The sequence below is a fragment of the Mastomys coucha genome, unplaced genomic scaffold (assembly GCF_008632895.1).
Source record: "Mastomys coucha isolate ucsf_1 unplaced genomic scaffold, UCSF_Mcou_1 pScaffold22, whole genome shotgun sequence".
NCBI classification, from domain to species: Eukaryota; Metazoa; Chordata; class Mammalia; order Rodentia; family Muridae; genus Mastomys; species Mastomys coucha.
In genome coordinates this window covers 94,406,586-94,426,552 of record NW_022196905.1, presented here as the reverse complement: position 1 = coordinate 94,426,552, position 19,967 = coordinate 94,406,586, and the positions used below count along the sequence as shown (strand labels likewise).

Here is a 19,967-nt window from a genome sequence, read left to right as displayed (position 1 = left end):
TATATACATATATATGTATATATGAATGATATAATCTCATTTTCCATAAACCTTTCATTTTATAAGTAAAACATAAAGAAGCAATTGCTTAAACAGAGAATTCTGAGCTTGTTGTTTCTCTTAAAAAATTTTGGAATTTCTCTTTTAAACATGTCTTCCCGCCTCGGCATCTCTCCTGTCAGTCACTTGTTGGGTTCTGCTTGTGTTCACAAGTCTTCTGTCACCACAAATCCGAGGCTTTTCTTGTCAGGCGCAGCCCCTCAACTGCTATTGTCCACAGTCACCTCATTTCTGAATGGAAGTTAGGAACCAGACTCCTGGTGCAGAACTGTTTAGAAATAGCCCTTCAGCTTCCTCTATCCCCACAGGAGTTTGCTGCACATGCCTAGAACTCCTTCCATCTGGCCTCCACACAAAGGGCTTATTCCACTTTAACACAGTCTTTGTTTTATGAGGAGTGTGAGTTCATCTGAGTGAATACACAGGACATAGTAGTCATGTTGCTGAAGAACCTGATCTGACCAGTTTTTTTTTTTTTTTAAATACCTAAACCCAAGATGACAGAAAGTACATTTGGCCGGCAACAAAGACCCAGGAAGGTAAGGATTGTGATGATGACAGATCTAAGGCAGAGCCTGGGAAGGTTCTTTCCTGACCATTCCGATAATACTTATATTTGTATGGCTTCAGCAAAATAAGGGAAGGCAGCTGGGTGTATGTTTGTGCACTAGGAGAAAACCTTTGTCAAATATTGTCTATAAGACACCTGCAAGAAAATTGGCACATTTGCATAGTGATATACCCTTGAACTTTATTGCAATGTTATTTTTTTCAACAGACAGACATTTATAATCAATGTACTGATGACATAACTTTTATAGATTTTTTTCTCTCAGTGTAAACCCAATTTCAATTACAAAAAAATTTGAAACCTCATATTTAGTTGAAGTGCACAGTAGCCTTAGTGTTGACTCAACTGATTTTCTCAGCCTAATGTAACCATGCATCCAGTAGTCCTTCTTCCTGCCACACTCCCGGCTGAAGAGAATTTTGTGGTACATATGTGTGAGGGCAGATTGGAGAAACAGAACCTAAAGAATGCATGTCAAAGGGTCAAAGAGGAAGGAGCAGAAGGAAGGGCACAGAAGCAGGCACACCCCTCCCCCACCCAGCGACTGGGCCTGTAACGATTTATTTAAAACTGTATTAGAGAGCGCTATAGCAAAGACTATTTGGCTTTAAAGGAAGTCTATAGACGGCAGACTGAATGAAAACAGTTGGGTGGCCAGTATCTTTACAGGTTCCTTTGTGTGACTTAGAGGAAAACCATCAGATTCCTGTGTCCCCTTAGAACATCTTATTATAAAAGTAGGTTTTTAAAAAGGTTTGTTCTGACCGATTCTTCCAGAATTTAGTAACATTTACATTTTTATTATGTAGCCTGCCCCTTGTCTCTCCCCTTCCCTGCCTGCCTCCCTGGCCCCCAACTCAGGACAGTTCTTCTTTCCTCCTGAGACACACCCCACCTCATCCAACAGCATCCTCAGCACAGGCCTTCCAGGCATGGCTCTCCACACCTGGGGAAAGGTGCTTTATCCTGCTGGCGGGTGCCCTGAACAGCAGGAACCGTGGCCCCTACGCGTAATAGCTGCTGAATCTTGTAGCCAACAGCGGGGAGTAAATCACAACTGGATCCAATTCCAAACACACAAACTGGCTTTAAAAAAGGAAACAAACAGCAAGTCCAAATTACTTCTTTTTTTTCTTTTTTTAGAGGAAATCCTGAAACTGCTGTAGATTGCAGTGTTGGGAAAACCATGTTTCCAGTTTCTGTAAGCTGCTTCCCTACTCTGAGCTGCTTGAAGGAGTTCAAGCATTCGTGCTGACTCAGTTTTGTCCCCACTGCCACAACAGAAGTGTGACCCAAATGGTGTGCTGGGTAGACTAGGAACAGAGACAAGCTGATGCCCGCGTGGCTGTTTCAGGTTTACCAATCCATACTTGTTTGGTGCAAACATTGTGTTGGTCAGGTCTATGGAGGTATAAAGAATGACCTTTCTAGAAAAAGGCAAACCTAAAATCTCAGTAGAAGGTCTCAAGGTCACTGACCCAGAACAACCTGGAGACTGGAAACTCCTGGGTCCTGAGCCGCACAGGAGGAGGTGGGGGGTTCGAAGCTGCGTAGCGAAAGAGCTAGCGTGGGCAGTTCTTTTGTACTCCAGCTGGAGTAAAATGAACGCAGGCTCGCGTGTTTTCTTCGCTGGTGACAGCATCCAGCAATGGGTGTACGGTTCAGGGGCGCGCAGCGGTGCTTTCTCAGCAGGGTCCCCCGAGAAACCGGCGGGGAGGGTGAGCGCCGCGCCGGAGGACCCGGGAGCTCAGAGGCGAGGGCAGAGAGGCGCGGGGCGCGGAGCCGGCTGCGCTCCTGCCGAGGGTGCGGGCAAGCGGGAGCCGCGGCGAGGGAAGGAAGTAGGAAAGAGGAAGGAAAGGCGGGAGGGGCCGGGCCCGGCCGCGCGGCTGCAGTTTCTGCGGCCAGCCTAGTAGGAGGAGCGGGAGGAGCGGGAGGAGCGGGAGGAGGATCCCGAGCCGTCCGTCAGCGGGCGCGGGAGGTGGGGAGAGCGGGAGGAGGAGGATTAAAGATGGCCACCAGCAGCTGCGGGAGACGGTCACCAGCCCTCACTTTCCGGGATGTTCCCCGCGGCCCGGCCCGGCCTTGATGGAGAGGAGCAGCCAGAGCAGCGCCGAGGCTGAGGCGGCGACGGGGACCCGGCGAGGGAAAAGACGCGGCGGAGTAGGGACCCGGGCGGGAGAAGGGAGCGGCGGCGGCGTCGCTGCCCTGGCCGCCTAGCGCGGCTGCCGCCCCGGCCCCGCAGCTCGCGGACCGCAGCGGGCGCTCGGCCCCGGCCCGGCCCGACCCGGCCTCGGGGGGCTCCCGGCCCCGCGCCCCGGCCCGCGCGTCCGCGGTGAGTGCTGCCTGCCCGCTCGCCCGCTCGCCCGCGGGGCGCTTTGTTCCTGCGGGGCGGAGGCGCTGTCCGCGCGGGGACAGGCCGCGGCCCAGCCGTTCCCCCACCCGCGTCCTCCTCCGGGCCTGGAGAGGGCGCCGTCGGCGGCTGGTCCGGGGCGGTCGGCGGAGGGGCGTGCGGGGGCCTTGGGGATGGGGAGGCGGGGGGAAGGCGACCGCCGCTCCGGGAGGGCGGGGGTGTAAGCCGGCGGCGCCCGGGGGTAGGTGGGGGTCTTGCACGGTCCCCTCGGGAGGACCCTCCCGGTGCCCATTCCCAGGTCCCCCAGCCCCCACCTGCGCGCGCCAGGGCGCAGCGGAGCTCGGCCTCCATCCCTCGGGCGCCGTCTCCAGGGCCGCGGGCCTCTCCTGGCTCATCCCTCTACGCCCCGAGCTGCAAACCCTTCCCTGTGGAAGGAACCTGGGATGCTTCTGTCCTGCACGGGGATGTGGTGGCATCACCAGCGTTCATGTTTATGGTAGGGTTGAGAAGACAGCGGTGACCTTTCCGACCAGAGCCCTTTGGACCGTGGTCGCATCTGGGGTGCTGCGTTTCATTGATTTTTGACTCTTGAGTCGGAGAGACAGAGGATGAGTTCTTTCTTCGTGGAAATAATAGGATAGAATCAGATCAAGCAGATGTTTACCGAGTGCATGGAGTACCTCACCGATGGTTAAGTGTTTTTTTTGTGGGAAAATGGTGCTTATGCATATGGAAACTATTTTTGTTCACTAATAGCTATGGGTTGGTCAGTACCAAGTGGTTATTATGGTCTGAAAACCCAACAAAAAAAGGAAAACAAAACCTTTGCGTCGAGACAGCAGATTCCAGGCTGGCATCTATCAGGCAGGTTTAGATCAATCAGTTTTCACTGTCGGGACAAGTAAAAATAAAACAATTAAAAATTTACTTATTTACAGAAAAACTGGATGTGTTATTAGTGTATAGTCCAGTAAAAGACTAGTCTACTAGTGTATAGGTCTAGTAAAAGTGAACTCCTCTTTAAATAAAACTGTCATCATGGGATCCTGCTGTGTAAGAATTAGCTTGATATCCATTTACGTTTAAAAAAATCTGTATTTCATTAGGTTTGAGAACTAAAACTTCCAACAGTTCTGCCTCAAGCAACTAGAAATACAGGTTTTAAGTAGTTTCTTTTCCTTAGTTGAAACCCATTCGTGTAAAAATGCGCTTCAAACAAAAATCCTCTACAAATGTGCTGTGAGTTAAGAAACATGAGGAAAACACGAAAGGAAGTTAAACAATATAAGATTCCAGTATCATATTCTGTACTCTGAAGATGCTGAACTTCGTAAGTCTTCACTGTTTCCATTGGGCATCTTAAGCAGCACTAAGATGCTGCATTCAGTGTGGTCCTGGAATTTCTAGAAATTATCCTCAGAATATAGCCTATGTCAGGGCTCCCCCCTACCTCATTTTATCTGGAACCACAAAGGATTGTGAACAACTGGACATCATTTATAAGAATATATATCCTACCTGGGTATGGTGGCTCATACCTGTTGGCCCAGTACTGGGGAAGCCGAGAAGAGAGTAAATAGCTAAACCTTGTAGATAGATACAGGCCAGTCTGAGGAACACCTGTGACACCATCTCCAAAAATAAAAATTAGTTTGTGCACTTTCCACCTGACTGTGTGATTCCTGTGATCAAGAGTATATCAGTGTACCACATAAGGATGGAGAGGATCTTGGTGTAACACGGAAAGTATTCATCCATGAGTTCTCATTCTGACCTTAGGAAGATGTTGATCTCATTGCACAAATGGGGAATTAGGCAACTTTACTGCAAGTCTAGGACCCAGATGGTTTAAACTTAGAGCCAGTGATGGCAGTTGATCTTAAGATGAGTAACTGATGTTTTAGGATATCAATTAGAAGTGAAAACTGTAATGGTATGGCATTTTGGCGACACGGGCTTGACGTGGAAAGAGCTCAGTGGTAGAGGCTTGCTCGGGTAACCCAGGTATACACACAACTGCGGCGACCTTCCTGCAACCAGCTACCCTCTAGAGTTAGTGTTCTCTGTGATTCCAGCACATCCCCCTGCATTTCCATCATTAATGTTGTGTAGAGTCTGCTTGTCTGGCGTTTGCTCTGAGTTCCATCCCCTTTTGCATAGCTGATGCATTCCATACCCACAGCACCATTCACAAATTAATGACTGCTTTAGTTTTTTCAGGTTGGGTTTACTCAGGAATCATCTCTGTGTGGTGACTTTTTATCTGTAAGTGCAGTTGGGTAGTGTGTCTTACAGACAAGCAGAGAGACCTTTCATACTTCCCTAGGAAGGCCCTTCATGCCTCTTTGCTTAGTCCTCAAACTCTTGGGAGTCATTAATGTCCTCTGTGGAACACCATCCAGATGCATCATGGTACAGAATGTTGTCTTTTGTGCCTTCATGCATTCAGTGTAATGCCTGTGTCGTAGAGCAGTGGTATAGTCGTGGGCTGGTAAATGGTAACAACTGTGGCAATTGTCCTAGGGTAATAGTCAACATGGCCTATATTAAGCTTCATAAACCAACATGACAAAGTCCTGAGAACTCACCCAAGAGCTCTGTTTAGCTGGTGCCAACCCGCTCCAGCAAACACCGAGTTTCCTTTTACCACTAAGCACTAGGACTTTTTAGCATGGTCCTACATTTTGTTCATTCATGATTCATATACACATTTTGGTTAGTTATGAGTACAAATATTTTAACCTTCAGCATGCGGGTCTGGTTTTCTTGATTTAATGCAGAGGTGGTACTTTTAGGTTCTGTCGTAAGTATCAGTCCACCTTTATCAAACTTCCTTACCATTTAGCACCCCCTACCAACAATGCCAAAGTTCTTGTGTCAGCACATGTAATTGTTGGTTAATACTTTAGCCATTTATTGTGTGGGTATTATGTGATCATATGTTTTTAATATTTTTGACTTTGTAGTTCTTATTTTCAGTAGTATTTGGGACAACAGGAAGTTTAGGACAGACATTCCTCAAAACACATTTTTGTCTTAGTTGTCAGCTACATGTCTCATTGTGATGGCCATAGCATAATCATCAAGGATGTTTCCTGGGTGACTTAGTATTTACTTATCTTTCATGTTGTGAAGTTAGCTTTTAGCAAAGAGATCACTATGATAGTTTGGTTTCAGCTTTTACTCAGGCTTAAAAAAAATTCCAAGTTGCTATACTCTGCAACTTGAGTTTCAGTTTGACTTTGCACTGGAGAGATTTAGCCAAGGTTTTTTGTTTTTTGGTTTTTTTTTTTAAAGCTTAGTGGACTGATTTCTTATAGTTCTAAAGCTAAAGCCAGGTGTGATACCAGCACTTGGGAGGTGGAGGCAGGAGTTTAGGGCTAGCCTCAGTTACGTGGCAAGTTCGAGGGCATGCTGTAGTTCTAGTGTATAGGCAAAGTGTTAGGTTGAATTATATATATTCATTATAAACATTTAAAGTTTTAAAATATTTAGTTAAATTTAGTTATGTATACACATGTGTGCAGGCTCCCCTAGAGGCAGAGATATGGGACTCCCTTGAGCTGGAGTGACTGGCCGCTGTGGGACTCATGACAGTGGGGTACTGGGGATTGAACTTGAGTCCTTTGAAAGGCAGTGTGTACCTTTAACTGCTGACTGATGATTGCAGCTCCCTGAGCATTTAATGTTTAACAGTTAAATACATTTAGAGGTTTTAGAGTACTATATTGTCAGGAAGGAATTGTAAAATATGTCAGAACCTTATATATACATAAGTAGTCAGATTGCAAGTTTGAATAATTATACTTGAATATCTGCAATGTCAAACCTCCTTGTGTAACCTCACCTCTTTGGCCATTGATCCACACCTTTGTGACGCTCATAACAAGCATCTTGTGCATGTAGCTTGCAAAATACTTGTTGCAGCAGAGCTTAGAGGTGAGTGAGTGAAAGGGACCACTGAACAGGGCCTTGCCTAGACGATGCCCTGGTGCATATGGGGTGGGGAGTCCCAAGAACCCAGACCTCAGACTGGCCAGAACTTCCTGTGAGAAGTGCCGTGTACCTGGAGAAATCCAGAGTGTGAGTGAGTGGGGTGCCTTGACTCCGGGGTGTCAGAGGATGTGCAGAGACCTGCAGAATATGCAGAAGGCTGATTTCTGATGCTGTGTGCAGTGACCAGCCCCATACTCATTGCCCAGCCTAATCTCTACTTAAGAATGCCAGTACAAGTAAAACTTGAGAAAAAGCCAAAGAGCAAATGGGTACTCTGCTACTGAGTTATTTTGATAATTTGCTGTAAGTGGGGGCATTTATGGATTGAATACATTTAACTGTGTAGAATTTGATATTACCCTCAAATTTTGTAAAAAGAAAAAATCACTATAGGAATAAAATTGTGGCATTGCTTCTCAGTATATGCTCTTGGTTAAGTATACTTGGTATTTATTGCTACCATCTTTCATCATGTTTTTTATTATGCAGTATTTATTAACCTGTAAAGGTATGATTTTTGTGCTGATACAAGATATTTAGGTTTTCACAAGGAGAAACATATCTGATACCCAGCCATTCACTCAGCATTTTGAAATAATAGAAGTATAATTTTCTTTTTCTCATTTTGAGACCTGGTCTCTGTAGAATCCCTTCTGTGCTGTCCTCTTGATATCTGACATTTCTGACTGTTGGCAATGCTGTCTTTTTCGAGTGTTCCTTATCTAACTGCAGTTTAAGTAAAACAGAGCAGGACCAGCCCAAACCACGTTGTTGAGTTCTAGATCTGTGTCCTGATATCCGACTTCGAGTCCATGCGTAGCCACTGAGCAGTTGCTCAGGCCTGTCCAACGTGGTTGAGACTTTACTGGTTCCTTCTCCCCCAAAGTTTAGCCATGGTGCCTGACTTTAGTTTTTTATAGAAATCCTCACCCATGTCTCAATTATCATCATCTTCTTCTTCTCCTCTTCCTTCTCTTTCTTCTCCTCCTCTTCCTTCTTCTCTTCCTCCTTCTCCTCCTCTTCCTCCTCCTCCTCCTACTCCTGCTTCTCTTCCTTCTCCCCCTTCTCCTTTTTCCCTCCCTCTTCCTCTTTCTCCTCTTCCTCCTCCTCCTTCTCCTTCTCCTTTTCCTCCTCTTCCTACTTCTTTAAAGATTTCTTTACTTTTATTTATATGAGTACACTGTCACTGTCCTCAGACACACCAGAAGAGGGCATCAGACCCCATTACAGATGGTTGTGAGCCACCATGTGGTTGCTGGGAATTAAACTCAAGACCTCTGGAAGAGCAGTCAGTGCTCTTTAACCTCTGAGCCATCTCTCCAGCCCTGTCTTTATCTTCTAAAGCTTGTTCCTCATTAGCCTCTTCCTTCTCCCCCCAAGCTGCTCTTCTGCCCCGTTTTGATGGCTGAAGGTTTACAGTGGTCTTGTGATGATCTAAGCAGCTCCATTCTACCCCAATTTCCCCATAGATGTCCCTTCCATAATAAATTACGTGTCTGTAAATTTTGAAAACTATGAAACATCAGCCTTTCACTGATTTTTTTTTTCCCCCTGCATAGAATCCTTGAACCTCTTGAATTAGTATCCAATTTCTATGAAAGCAGTCGGCCCTGGTGGAGACAATCTGGTCCCTATGACCTGACCCCAGCTCCTCCAGTCCTTTCTCTGGTCTCCATTTATTTGTTCAGGGAGTACCTGCTGTCTACTGTGACCCACACTGCAGTGTAGTAGAGCACTCTAACTCAGCTCAAACGGTCCAATGGAGACGCTGATAACAATCACGTGCTGTTGTCAGTTACATAGACAACAACTCTGTGCGTTGTTAGTGTTCAGTATAGCCGTCGGTTTCCCCATGTCCTCTGAATGCTGTAGGTGCCATAGAAAAACAGGCTGGGTTCAGAGGGTAAAGGCAGGAATGGAGTGCTATGTGGGTGGTGTTGCCATTTATAGAGGACTGTGCTAGGAAAGCTTTGTGGTAAAGAAGAAATCTGAAGCAGTTGGGGAAAGGAAAAGCTATAGATCTGAGAGGAGAGCTAGTGCTGAGGCTTGGCACGGGAGGGTGTGTGCCGTGTGCAGAGAGAAGGGACCGGCTGCAGAGAGGTCGGAGGAGATCAGCAATGGGTCTTTTGTAGGGACTTTGATTTCTAAGCGCAGGACGTTTTGGCCTATGTTGCATTCTCTGCAGAGGCAGAGGTGTGTTCCTGACTTCCTCTTGAAGGCTCGAAGTATGCCATCTTCGCTGGCCTCTTATGCTCCCTTAGCACCCGTGGTCTGCTGTGTTAGAGCAGAGGTGCTCCTTGCCTCCTGTTGTGAGCCCAGAGGCTTTGGGGTGCAGAGGAAGAGGGGAGAGCCTCTGTTCAGTTTCAGAGTTCCTGTTTCAATGGATTAGTGTTTGTGAAATGATGGGCTTGCTGAACATGGGATTTGTTGTTGATAACTAGGTAGTAGACACCCTGTGACGCTGCAGCGATTCATAGCTCCTGTGGATGCGGAGTCGGCCGCATACTGAGGGTCTTATGCTGTGTGCATAGGTGCTCAGTAAATATATGCGAATGGCCAAGTGCATAGCCACGTGCTAACTCTGATAGTTCTTCATCAGCTTCCCTCAAGTGGACATCCCCCAAATCCCATAAAGCATTTCACCACTGCCTTATCCCTACACTGACGCCGAGCTCAAGAAATGCCAGAGTAGCAAAGAACCGGAAAAATCACCACAAGCTTAATATAGGGGTCATTAAGAGGGCTCAGCTCGTTCATTTCTCCTTGGCCTTCCTAGACGGGATTTTTTTAGGTTAATTTTTGTATTTCACTAGTTTTTATTTGCAAAACATTGATAGGGCCACAGTATAAATTCTGTATAACCATAAAAAGAAACACTAGTCCTTCAGAATTTTAAAAATTTAGCACCCATAATGCAGCCAATGGTGTTTCTGACTGTTTCATTTGGCTGAGCAATGAATTATCCTGTAGTTTATTTACTCAACCCCGTTGGTTGGTTTAGGGATTTGGTGGTGGTGGTTGGGGGCTGGGGTTGAGTCTTGATGTCTCAAATTCCAAGAGACCTTTCAACTCTGGAGCACTTGAGTCTTATCCTGGGCGTTTAACTGTTTGCTTGCTGCCTGCAGTTCCAGCTACCTGCTCCTAAGCCTCAGACTTCCAAACCCTGAGGGCGTCTGCTTTTTTTTTTCTTTTAACTTCTGAGGAGGGTACTGGGAGACCTTAGTACAGACTCTGCAGAGGCTGTAAGTCTGGAGGCAAAGCACTTACGTCTGTCTGTCACATGAGTCTTGCCTCCTGTTACTGTTTAACCAAAAGGCATCATGTCCAGTAGGTTGAACACAGCAGCTCATAAATATTGGATTATTGATCTTGCATAATGTGTTAATGTGTTATATTTTGACCATCTAAGCTGCAGATTTCACTGGAGACTCCTGTATGGCTGTTTTGGGTTTAGTGCATCCTTGTGAATGAGGTCTTGATTTTATTTCTCTACCAGAGTGGTCTCATGCACTTGGGGTTTTTCAATAAAAGGTGTCAGGTTTTTTCCTGCTGTTTAAGTTTTAACCTTTAGTTAAACTTTTAACTTTGCTTCCATTTGTATATTAGTGTGTTTGAGTGCTGTGTGGTTTTACCCAGTGTTAAGGCCTCTAGTCATTTCTTGGTGTTCCACAACAGAGCTTTGTGTTGCTCAGAGCTGCCCTACTCCAGCAAGGTTGGGTTTCACCTGGTTCCCAGCCCAGGGAGAGCTGGCTTTAGTGGGACTGCAGTCCAGCATTTGGTAAGATTGCAAAGCTGAGCTAGATATGTGGGAAGGCACTGTAGACTTAAAGAGTGGTTCCTTTTTTTTAAGGTTTTTTTTTTGAGACAGGGTTTTCCTATGTATCCCTGGCTGTCCTGAAACTCTCTCTGTATACCAGGCTGGCCTCGAACTCAGAAATCCGCCTGCCTTTGCCTCCTGAGTGCTGGGACTAAAGGCGTGCGCCACCACTGCCCAGCTTAGAGAGTGGCTCTTATCACTTCCTCCTACATGAACATTTACAAAGGCATCATAGCAGCCTGATCCTTCTTTGCATGATTTCTTCCCTTCACATTGTCTCAGCCTTCCTGAGGCTGCAACCCTGTAATACAGTTCCTCCTGTGGTGACCTCTAACCATAGAATAGTTTCATGAATTGTAATGTAAACATCTGTATTTTCTGATGGTCTTACTTGACCCCTGTGAAAGAGACCCACAGGTTGAGAACCAATGCTTTGAAGCATCTGTTGAAGCTCAGAGGTAAGGCTCCTCACTCTGCTCTCTGTCTGAGAGCTGTGTCCCTGTGTCCAGGTCACCGAGCCTGCTCTCTCTGCAGAGCTGTGTCCCTGTGTCCAGGTCACTGAGCCTGACTAACCTCTTTGCCATTCCTTTACATTCCAGGTCCTCCTCTTATTGACAACTGAACTCCTCCCTATAGCCTTAGCTTACTGTGCTCAGTTTTTTACACTTTTGGTACTTAGATGTGAGTGGAGATCATGTGACAAAGTAGTTTCTGACACATCATTGGTGTGTTAACACATGGTAAATCCATACATTTTCGATACCAGCGCAGCCCAGCTTCCTCTTCCTGTATGAAGTTTTTTCCTGGCTTGTGTTGTAGTTGATAGTTAATCTCAGATGTGAGGTTCCTTCAGGCCTGTTTCCCTCTGTTCTTCAGCCAGTGTGGACTGTGAGGAGGCCTTCCATCTAAATTGGAAAAGAAGAATCTAATACTTGTCCTTTATTGGGTCTATGAGAGAGGTAGGCCTAACAGTTTTGTGCTAGCTGCTGTTTTTACGTGCTCTAACTCAAGTACCCACGTAGATACATCACACATGAGCTGTGATATGGGAAGGGTTCTGTTTTTGCAAAGGACTCAGCACTTTACAAAAATTCCTGCCACAGTATTTTCTCAAACTATGGAAATTACTTAGTACATTTTAAGCACAAATTTGGACACTTTGCCTATTTAATTTCACTGAATATTTGTTAAAACTGTTTATTACCTTACTAATTATTTTCAAGTATTTATAAATGCACAGAAGTCTCACACACACACACACACACACATGCGCACACACACACACAGAGAGAGGGGGAGAGAGAGAGAGGGGGGGGGGAGAAAGAGAGAGAGAGAGAGAGAGAGAGAGAGCGAGCACACTCTTGTTCTATCACCAGCTAACAGTCAAGTGCTAACCACTTGTGTAGTTACACGAGAGACTTAAGTTTTATTACTAAGAGCATCTGATGTCTTCACTTGGAACCATGTTGGCAGGTGCAGGAGTGTTGATGCCTTGTCTTGTCTCCTAGGTAACCCACCAGAGGGGCTTCTTTCTATATTTTCTGCTGATAATTAACTGGGCAAGGAACTGACTATTTTCAGCTTGGTAAATCTGTCATAGATATGGGCAGTGGTCATGTAAAAATTTTAATTATGTAGCATTTTTCCATAATTCTTCTTTGTCAAGACTTCCTCTTTAGTAAGTACTAAATTGGCTTACTGCGCACTTTCATCCCTAACGTGTAAATACAGAGTAAGATATATTCAGTCACCAGTCAGGGATAGTTACTGTTAAGGACATGCTCAGTGTAGAGGAGTTTTTGGGGTAAGGAAGGGTGTTCATATCTCACTTAGATGAATCAGTAAATACTACTATCATATACAGTGGCCAGTCAGCACAATGTTGTATTTTAAACATAACAAGGCATGAAATTGGTTTTCATTATGTATTTGAGTAATATGTGCATAATAACATCATCATAAAATTATATAAGTCTTGTGAAAAGAAATGTTAAGGACTTGGGATTTAGCTCACTTGGTAGAATCCTTAGGTAGCATGCACAAAGCCCTGGGTTACAGCCCTCCACCCCCCAGCACTGAATAAAATGGGGCACAGTGTTAAATGCCCGCCTGTAATCCCAGCCTGGAGAAGGTGGAGACACCAGTGAGGAGTGCAGTTCAGACATTCAGGAGCATCCTCTGCTACATTAGCTAGTTTAAGGCCAGCTTGGACATCATGAGACCCTGTTTCAAAATAATGAAATAAAATAAAATAAGAATAGTTGACTGTTACTCTTAGGAAATCTGCAGCTTCACTATTGGGTGCATGTCTTACATGTTTCTTTTTTCTGCTCCTCTTAAAAATCCCTAGCTACTTTTACAATCAGATTTTGAGTAATGTCTCAGTATCGCTGACTCTTAATTGTATGTTCTTACCGTATGATCACTGCTTATGGAACACAGGATTAGGTGATTTGTGTGCCAGATGCTGTGCTTGGTTTAGGAGACAAACTGGCCTTGATCTAAAAATCTCCCTGCTTCAGCCGTGTGAATGCTGGGGTATGCAGACTTCTCCGCTGTGCCTGGCACCAAGGGTGAAATAAAAATAAGCTCTTTCATTTATATTTAGAGTAATTGTTGTGCATACACTGCCTAGTAACTTTGTTTTGTGGTTTATTTGAGTAACATGTAGTGACCAAAATAAAAGCAAAAGGGATTATCCTAGATGCTCAAGACCCAAATGATGCTGCAATCCTTAATATGAAATTCTGTGATTCTTCCTAAATGTTCATCCCTGGTGATGTCAGGACCTGCTTATGCAGCTGTAGTTGGATAGTACAGATAAGATATAGGAGAATAATTGCCTTGTGTGCACAGAAGCTCTGTGGTTCTTACTGAGTTGAGACATTACGTTCACTGATGTGCTTATGAACCCTGAAGTGATACTTGGTCTAGATGACAGGAGTGACAGAGTTTCCTTGGAAAGACCTGTAAGGTTTACTTATACCAAGATGATAGAAATTAAAAGTTGGTTGATTCTACTCTGAGTGAGAAGAGTCTTAGGGTGGGTATCCTAAAATTTAATGAATTAGAAATGAAGTAATATGCTTAGACAAAAAATTTCTGTGTTCGTGGTACTGTTTGTAGGTGTGTGTGTGTGTGTGTGTGTGTGTGTGTGTGTGTGTGTGTAAATGCATGTGCACATGTATGGGAGTTTATGTAGAGGCCTGAAGTCAACATAGTGTCTTCCTCAATTGCTCTCCACCTTATTATTATTTTTTAGGTTTATTTATTTTATGTAAATGAGTACCCTGACTTCATGAACTCCAGAAGAGGGTGTTGGATCCTATTACAGATGGTTGTGAGCCACCATGTGGTTGCTGAGTTTTGAACTCATGACCTCTGTAAGAGCAGTCAGTGCTCTTAACCACTGAGCCATCTCTCCAGCCCCCTCTACCTTATTTTTGAGACAGGATCTCCCACTGATTCCACTAGACTGCTGACCAGTGAGCCCCAGACTCCACATATTTACCTCCCCAGCACTGAGATTCCAGGCCTTTCACTATGGCTCCTGGAGAGTGACCTCATGCTTGAATGGCAGGCACTTTACCAGTGGAGCTAAATCCCTGGCTCCTTTGTTTTCTTTTTATGAATGAATGAGCAACTGAAATTTTTTCCCTTAGCAAGACTCTCCTATGCAGTATAGTGTTATTGCTTGCCATCTTTATATTTTACATTAGACCTCTGGACTTCTTTCTTCATTCTGTTCTGTCCCTTGAATCCTTTGGACTACACCTTCCCGTTTCCCACCACCCATCCATGTTGTAACTGCCACTGAAACTCCTCGTGCAAGTGGGGTCCTTCTCTGACCCTTCCCTGTGTGTCTGGTTAGTTTGTGTAGAACAAAACCCATCAACTTCATCGATGTTGTGACAGATGACAAGATCTCCTCTTTCAGGCCCGAATGGTTTGTGTAGATAGGAAAGGTAGGTAGCTTGGGTAGATGGTGTCTATTAGTTGTTTTAAATGTACCCAGGCATCAACAGGCATTTAGATTGTTTCATGTCTGTGGTCACATTGCAGTGACTATGCATACCCTTTGTGAGGTCTTTCATGTCTGGTGACTTTACAGTGAATCTACAGGTACCTTTGTGAGGTCATTCATGTCTGTGGTGACTTTACAGTGAATCTATGGCTACCTTTGTGAGGTCATTCATGTCTCTGGTGACTTTATAGTGAATCTATGGATACCTTTGTGAGGTCATCTCAGTTCTTTATATTTCACAGGGTTTGTTGGGTCATGAGTAATTCTGACTTTAACTTCTTTTAAACTATTATCACTACTGTATGCATGTATGTATTTGTTTCTGTGTGTGTGTGTGAATGTATGTCATTTACGTGTATGCTTATGGAAAGCCAGATGAGGCAACTGGTGCCCTGGAGCTGGAGTTACAGGTGGTTGTAAGCTGCCCAGCGCTGGTGCTGGAAACTGAACTCAGGTCCTTTGCAAGAGCAGTCAGTGCTCTTACCCGTTGAGCTGGCTCTGTAGCTCCAATCCCTGGTTTTAGTTTCTTAAGGCGCATCCGTCCACACTACTTCATGGTGGCTGCCTTAGTGTCTTCCCTCAGGATCTGTTGAGGGTTAGCTCCTGGACCTGGTGGATATAAAAACCCAGCGGTGTTCCAATTCTTTATAAAGTGGTATAGTATTTCCATTTAACATACATACAGGATGTAGACTACATAAAATACCTAAAATAAAATATTCAACACCATAGAAACACTAAGTAAAGTGTCTTGTATTACAAGAAAGTGAAAGTTTCTGCATGTTCAGTGTAGACGCATTTTGTATTTTGTAGTGTCTGGTATTGAATCCCAGGTCTCCCAGGTCTAGGGAGACATTCTATCTCTAAACAGCATGCTGAGCCCCATCCCCACCCTCTCTTACATGCTTTCTGTCCAGGATTGGTTGAGTACATGGAATTAGAGCCTACAGATACATAGTTTATACCTTTAAGGTAACATAGCCTATTGGATACATGACAGATATTCTTTGAAAATTTCATTTAACATGTTAAGGTGACATATCTTTGGTCAAAATGAAAATTGATACTGCTGGGTTTTCTTTTCCTTTTTAATTTTGGAAGTTCTGGTGTTTGGAGTATCTCTTTGCATTTCTTTTCTTTTTAAAAGTAGAATAGCACTGAAGAATTTGGGGATATTATGGAATGTAGGATTGCTTAATGGTCAGCTTAAATGTCTCAGGGGAAAAAGAAAGAACGGTGTGTGAGTGGTAGGTGACGGCAGGCATGAGAGGGCAGATGCCTTCTTTCTGTATAATGGGATGGTCTGTCTTGGGTCAGCCAGTCAGAGTTGATGGCACAGGGTACCTAGTCTAGCTGAAGTAAATCCTCCAAACCTATGAAGGATGGAAAATTTTGGAACTAGTAGGTAGTTGTGCAACAGTGTTCATGGGAATTGTCTCATAGTATCCTCTGTGTTTCCCACCTCCATCTCCACAGACACTCAGATTAACATCTGACTCAGCAGAGTAAATAAGCTCCTAGACACCCAGCTTGTCTCGGATTACATAAGCATGCTGGGTTGGCATTGGGTTGGCATAGGTGCTCTAGAGTCTCTCAAAGGAGAAGGGGAAGCTGGGGAAGGCATGGAGCCCTGTGCTGGGGAAGGCATGGAGCCCTGTGCTGGGGAAGGCATGGAGCCCTGTGCTGGGGAAGGCATGGAGCCCTGTGCTCACTGGCACGGACATGCCTGTGTGGCTCGTGACAGGAGAGTGGACACACTAGCCATTTAGTGAGGAGGGTGCCTTGCTCAGAGTTCAGCAGCTCGGAGGCAAGTTGTGTATCTTTTTAAAGCAAGATCTTGACTTCCTCTATGTGGATTCTCATATATTTTGACTTTTTCTCATTTTGATTTTCTCTTTCCTCTTCAGGGATTTAATCCTAGGCTTGACACAAGGGAGGAAAGTCCCATAAGGAATATTTCCATTGTTGTTGTTATTATTATTTTATTTTTATTAATTGTTGATGATGCTTGATAGAGAAAGGAGCATTGTACTCTAAGCCTCTCTTCTTGGTAGCCTGGTTGATAACCAGTTTAGCCAGACTTTATTTACCTCCAGTATAATTGTTGCTTTGCATATTGAGTCACATGACTGAGAAGGGCTCTCCTTTAAGAAGCACAATTGTAATGGAAACCTTGTTTACACCCTTGCATCTAATTGTTACTTAGGTGTTCTTCTCAAGCAGTCTGTTAGGTGAGTTGGTGGCTCTGTTTATGCCCCTCACCCTTCTTTTTTAATATCTTCTTTAATAACCTGATGGTTAGTTTCTGTCAATTTGACACAAATTGGAATCTCCTGGGAAGATTCCCTCAACTGAGGAACTGCCTCCGTCAGGTTGGCCTGTGGGCAAGTCTGTGGGACAGATTTTTGATAAATGTTTGATGTGAAAGGCCCAGCCTACCAATGATGTTGAAACCTCTGAGCAGGTAGTCCAGAGTCAAATGAGAAACTGGGTTGAGCGAGCTAAGAACAGGCCAGTAAGCAGCAGGCCTCTATGGAAGGTCTCTGCTTCAGTTCCTGCTTCGGCTTCCTTCAGGGAGGCCTACCCATACACATAAGTACAAAAATGCACTAGACAACCCAGAGAGCCAGTGCCTTGGAGGTCTCTGTAGGGGACCAGTCTCAGGCTGTAAATGTAAGGGAAGAGGAAGCTGAGGTTGACCTCTCTACACACACTGACATTTGTCAGCATTTGCGGGCCATGGGAAGGCTCTACCATTTCCTGGGAAGGCACTGGGTCCTGGACATGGCCACGCTCTGTCAGACACTACACACTGTCTCAGGACTTCATCTGCTTTCCACAGAAAACCATTATGGGAATATAAAATCAAATAAAAGAGAACTACTCGATGAGAGGGTGAGTGGAAATGGAGCAAGCCTGTGTGTGAGGGGCGTTGTGCAGTGGGCCTGTGGATCTGTGGGGAGGCACCTTTGGCCAGTTGGCGTCTGTCTGGACTACACAGAGAGCAAGATGAATGAGTGATGTACCTTTACTACCACCTGGATCCTTTGTCCCCTGAGCACGAGTGTAGTAAGCTTCCACTTACGATGCTGAAACTCTGAAGTCGATTGGAGGGTTCCTCTGCAGGAGAGTTTAGATTATTAAGAATTAGTTGCAGAGCGGCCTGGCCTCTGCTCCCAAGTGTCCTTTGGCTTCCTGCCTCACTGGTGTTTGGAATTCCAGATTCAGCCAGTTACACTTGTCCCACAACTCTGGCCTCATGAGGCCTCTGGCAAATACTTTCCTTTCCAAATCTTGCCTACTTGGTATTTATTGCGTATACCTTAGAGGACCTCATTTCCTGTTTGTTCTTTAGATGGGTAAAGAGAGCCAGCGACCAGAACAACTCCAGCAGGAATATTCTAGTGACAAAATAGAATTTTGATAAAAATGGTGAGAATTCCATTTGAAGGCTCCAGTGGGTTTAGAAGTCAAAGGAATTTTAGTTGCTTATTCATATATTTATTTTATTTTATTTTATTTTATTTTATTTTATTTGATACGGGTCTCACTATGTAACTCCAACTGGCCTGGAAGGAATTCTCTCTGTACACCAGGCTGGTCTCAAACTCACAGAGACCCCACCTCTGCCTCCAGAATGCTGGGATGAAGGAGTGTACCACCATGCTGGAATAAAGAGACGTCAGCACTGATACAGAGAGACATTGATTTCTCTGTGTACACTAGCATATCTCATTTACCTTGCCGGTTTTGTGTCATGATTTCTAAAATTTTGAAATCAGTCATCTCAATATTCAGTAGTAGAATCTTTTTTTACAAAATGTAATGCAGTTACACACACACATACACCACCTTTTTTTTGTCTCTGTATTTACAAGCTGTAGCCTGGTGGTTGAAAATAAATGAATAAATAATAAATAATAATAAAAATAAAATAAATAATAATAAAATAATAATAAAAATAAATAAATAAATAAATAAATAAATAAAACTTGTCCTGGAAACGTCCAGCCATCCTTCCTGTATCGGGTCATTGCTTTAATCCTGAGGAACCTCAGTCTCACACCATTTAGAATGTTTTCTTTTCCTTTCTGTTTATCTACCTGTTGTATTTCTAAATTTTGCATGTTTTCTTGTCACCTTTCATGACAGCTTTGTTGTATGTGTTTTTGTCCAGAGCACCCTAAGTTTCAGAGCTGGTGAGATGGCTGGTGTTACACTAGATGGGTTAGACAGAGGGACAAGTGTTACAGCCAGTCTAGCCAAGCACAGGTGCTTAGGGGCCTCCTTGGTACTCCATGCCAGAGGCCAAACAGCTGTGAATGGTGCGATCAGCTTCGTGTTCTTGAGACTTCAGATGTAAACATACATGGGATGTCTGTATAGGTGGCCACTAGCTAGCTCTCTCTGTGGATCATGGGTCCTGGGTTATGGCTTGCAATCACTCTGGGTTTGGGACTGGTAATTGAAAGTCAAGTTGGTCCTGGTCTTTGGAATAGTTGAGAAAGGGACCTCAAAAAACAAATAAACAACAACAAAAAAAAAACCCAAAACAACAACAACAACAACAAAAACTCAAACAAACAAAAAACCAGAAGTTTGCTTCTAATAACATAACTGTGGACAGGCTTAGAATAGTGAAGGAGAAGCAGACAGCAACAGTGTAACAGAGCTAGAAACCCTAGCCACCCACTCCAGGAGCAGAGGAGACCAGCAGGATGTCCTTCCTGTCTGCCATTCTTTTCCGGAAAGTGCTTTTTCAGGGTAAGATCAGCTCCCGAGTTAATCAGTGACCACCCTTCTGTTCCGTTGGCATCACGAGACTGCCCAGACTGCTGACAGTTTCCAGTGCTGTCTTCAGTGGGGAACGGGTGCTCACAGAAGTAAGCTCTGCAGTGGATGTGCTTCCTTGCAGAATTTCTAGGAGGATGTGAGAAAGCACTTGGGGCCTGAGGACCGAATGTCGCAGCTCTGGAGGCGAACCTGCAGTGTGGAGAGACAGGAAGCAAGGGGAAGGCATGGTTGTTAGGCCGCTCTGTGGTAAGTGTGAGTGAGCTTCAAGCTCTCCTCTCACAGTGCAACTAGTTGCACTTGGCGGAGAAAGGGACCACTAGGGAATTCGGCAGCAAAGGCATGGCGCTTAAGCAGG

The 19,967-nt window shown here is 44.7% G+C and overlaps 1 protein-coding gene across 2 annotated transcripts in view; it reads left to right on the top strand.

Annotated features, from left to right (window-relative positions):
* Positions 1–2,587: 2,587 nt before the first annotated feature.
* Wdfy3 (WD repeat and FYVE domain containing 3) overlaps positions 2,588–19,967 on the top strand; it is a 247,489-nt gene continuing 230,109 nt past the window's right edge. The window contains exon 1 of one of the 2 annotated variants that reach the window (XM_031337002.1): positions 2,588–2,963. The gene's annotated coding sequence lies outside the window, so the exon portion shown is untranslated. The remainder of the gene's footprint in view (positions 2,964–19,967) is intronic. The other variant, XM_031337008.1, reaches the window with a different exon arrangement.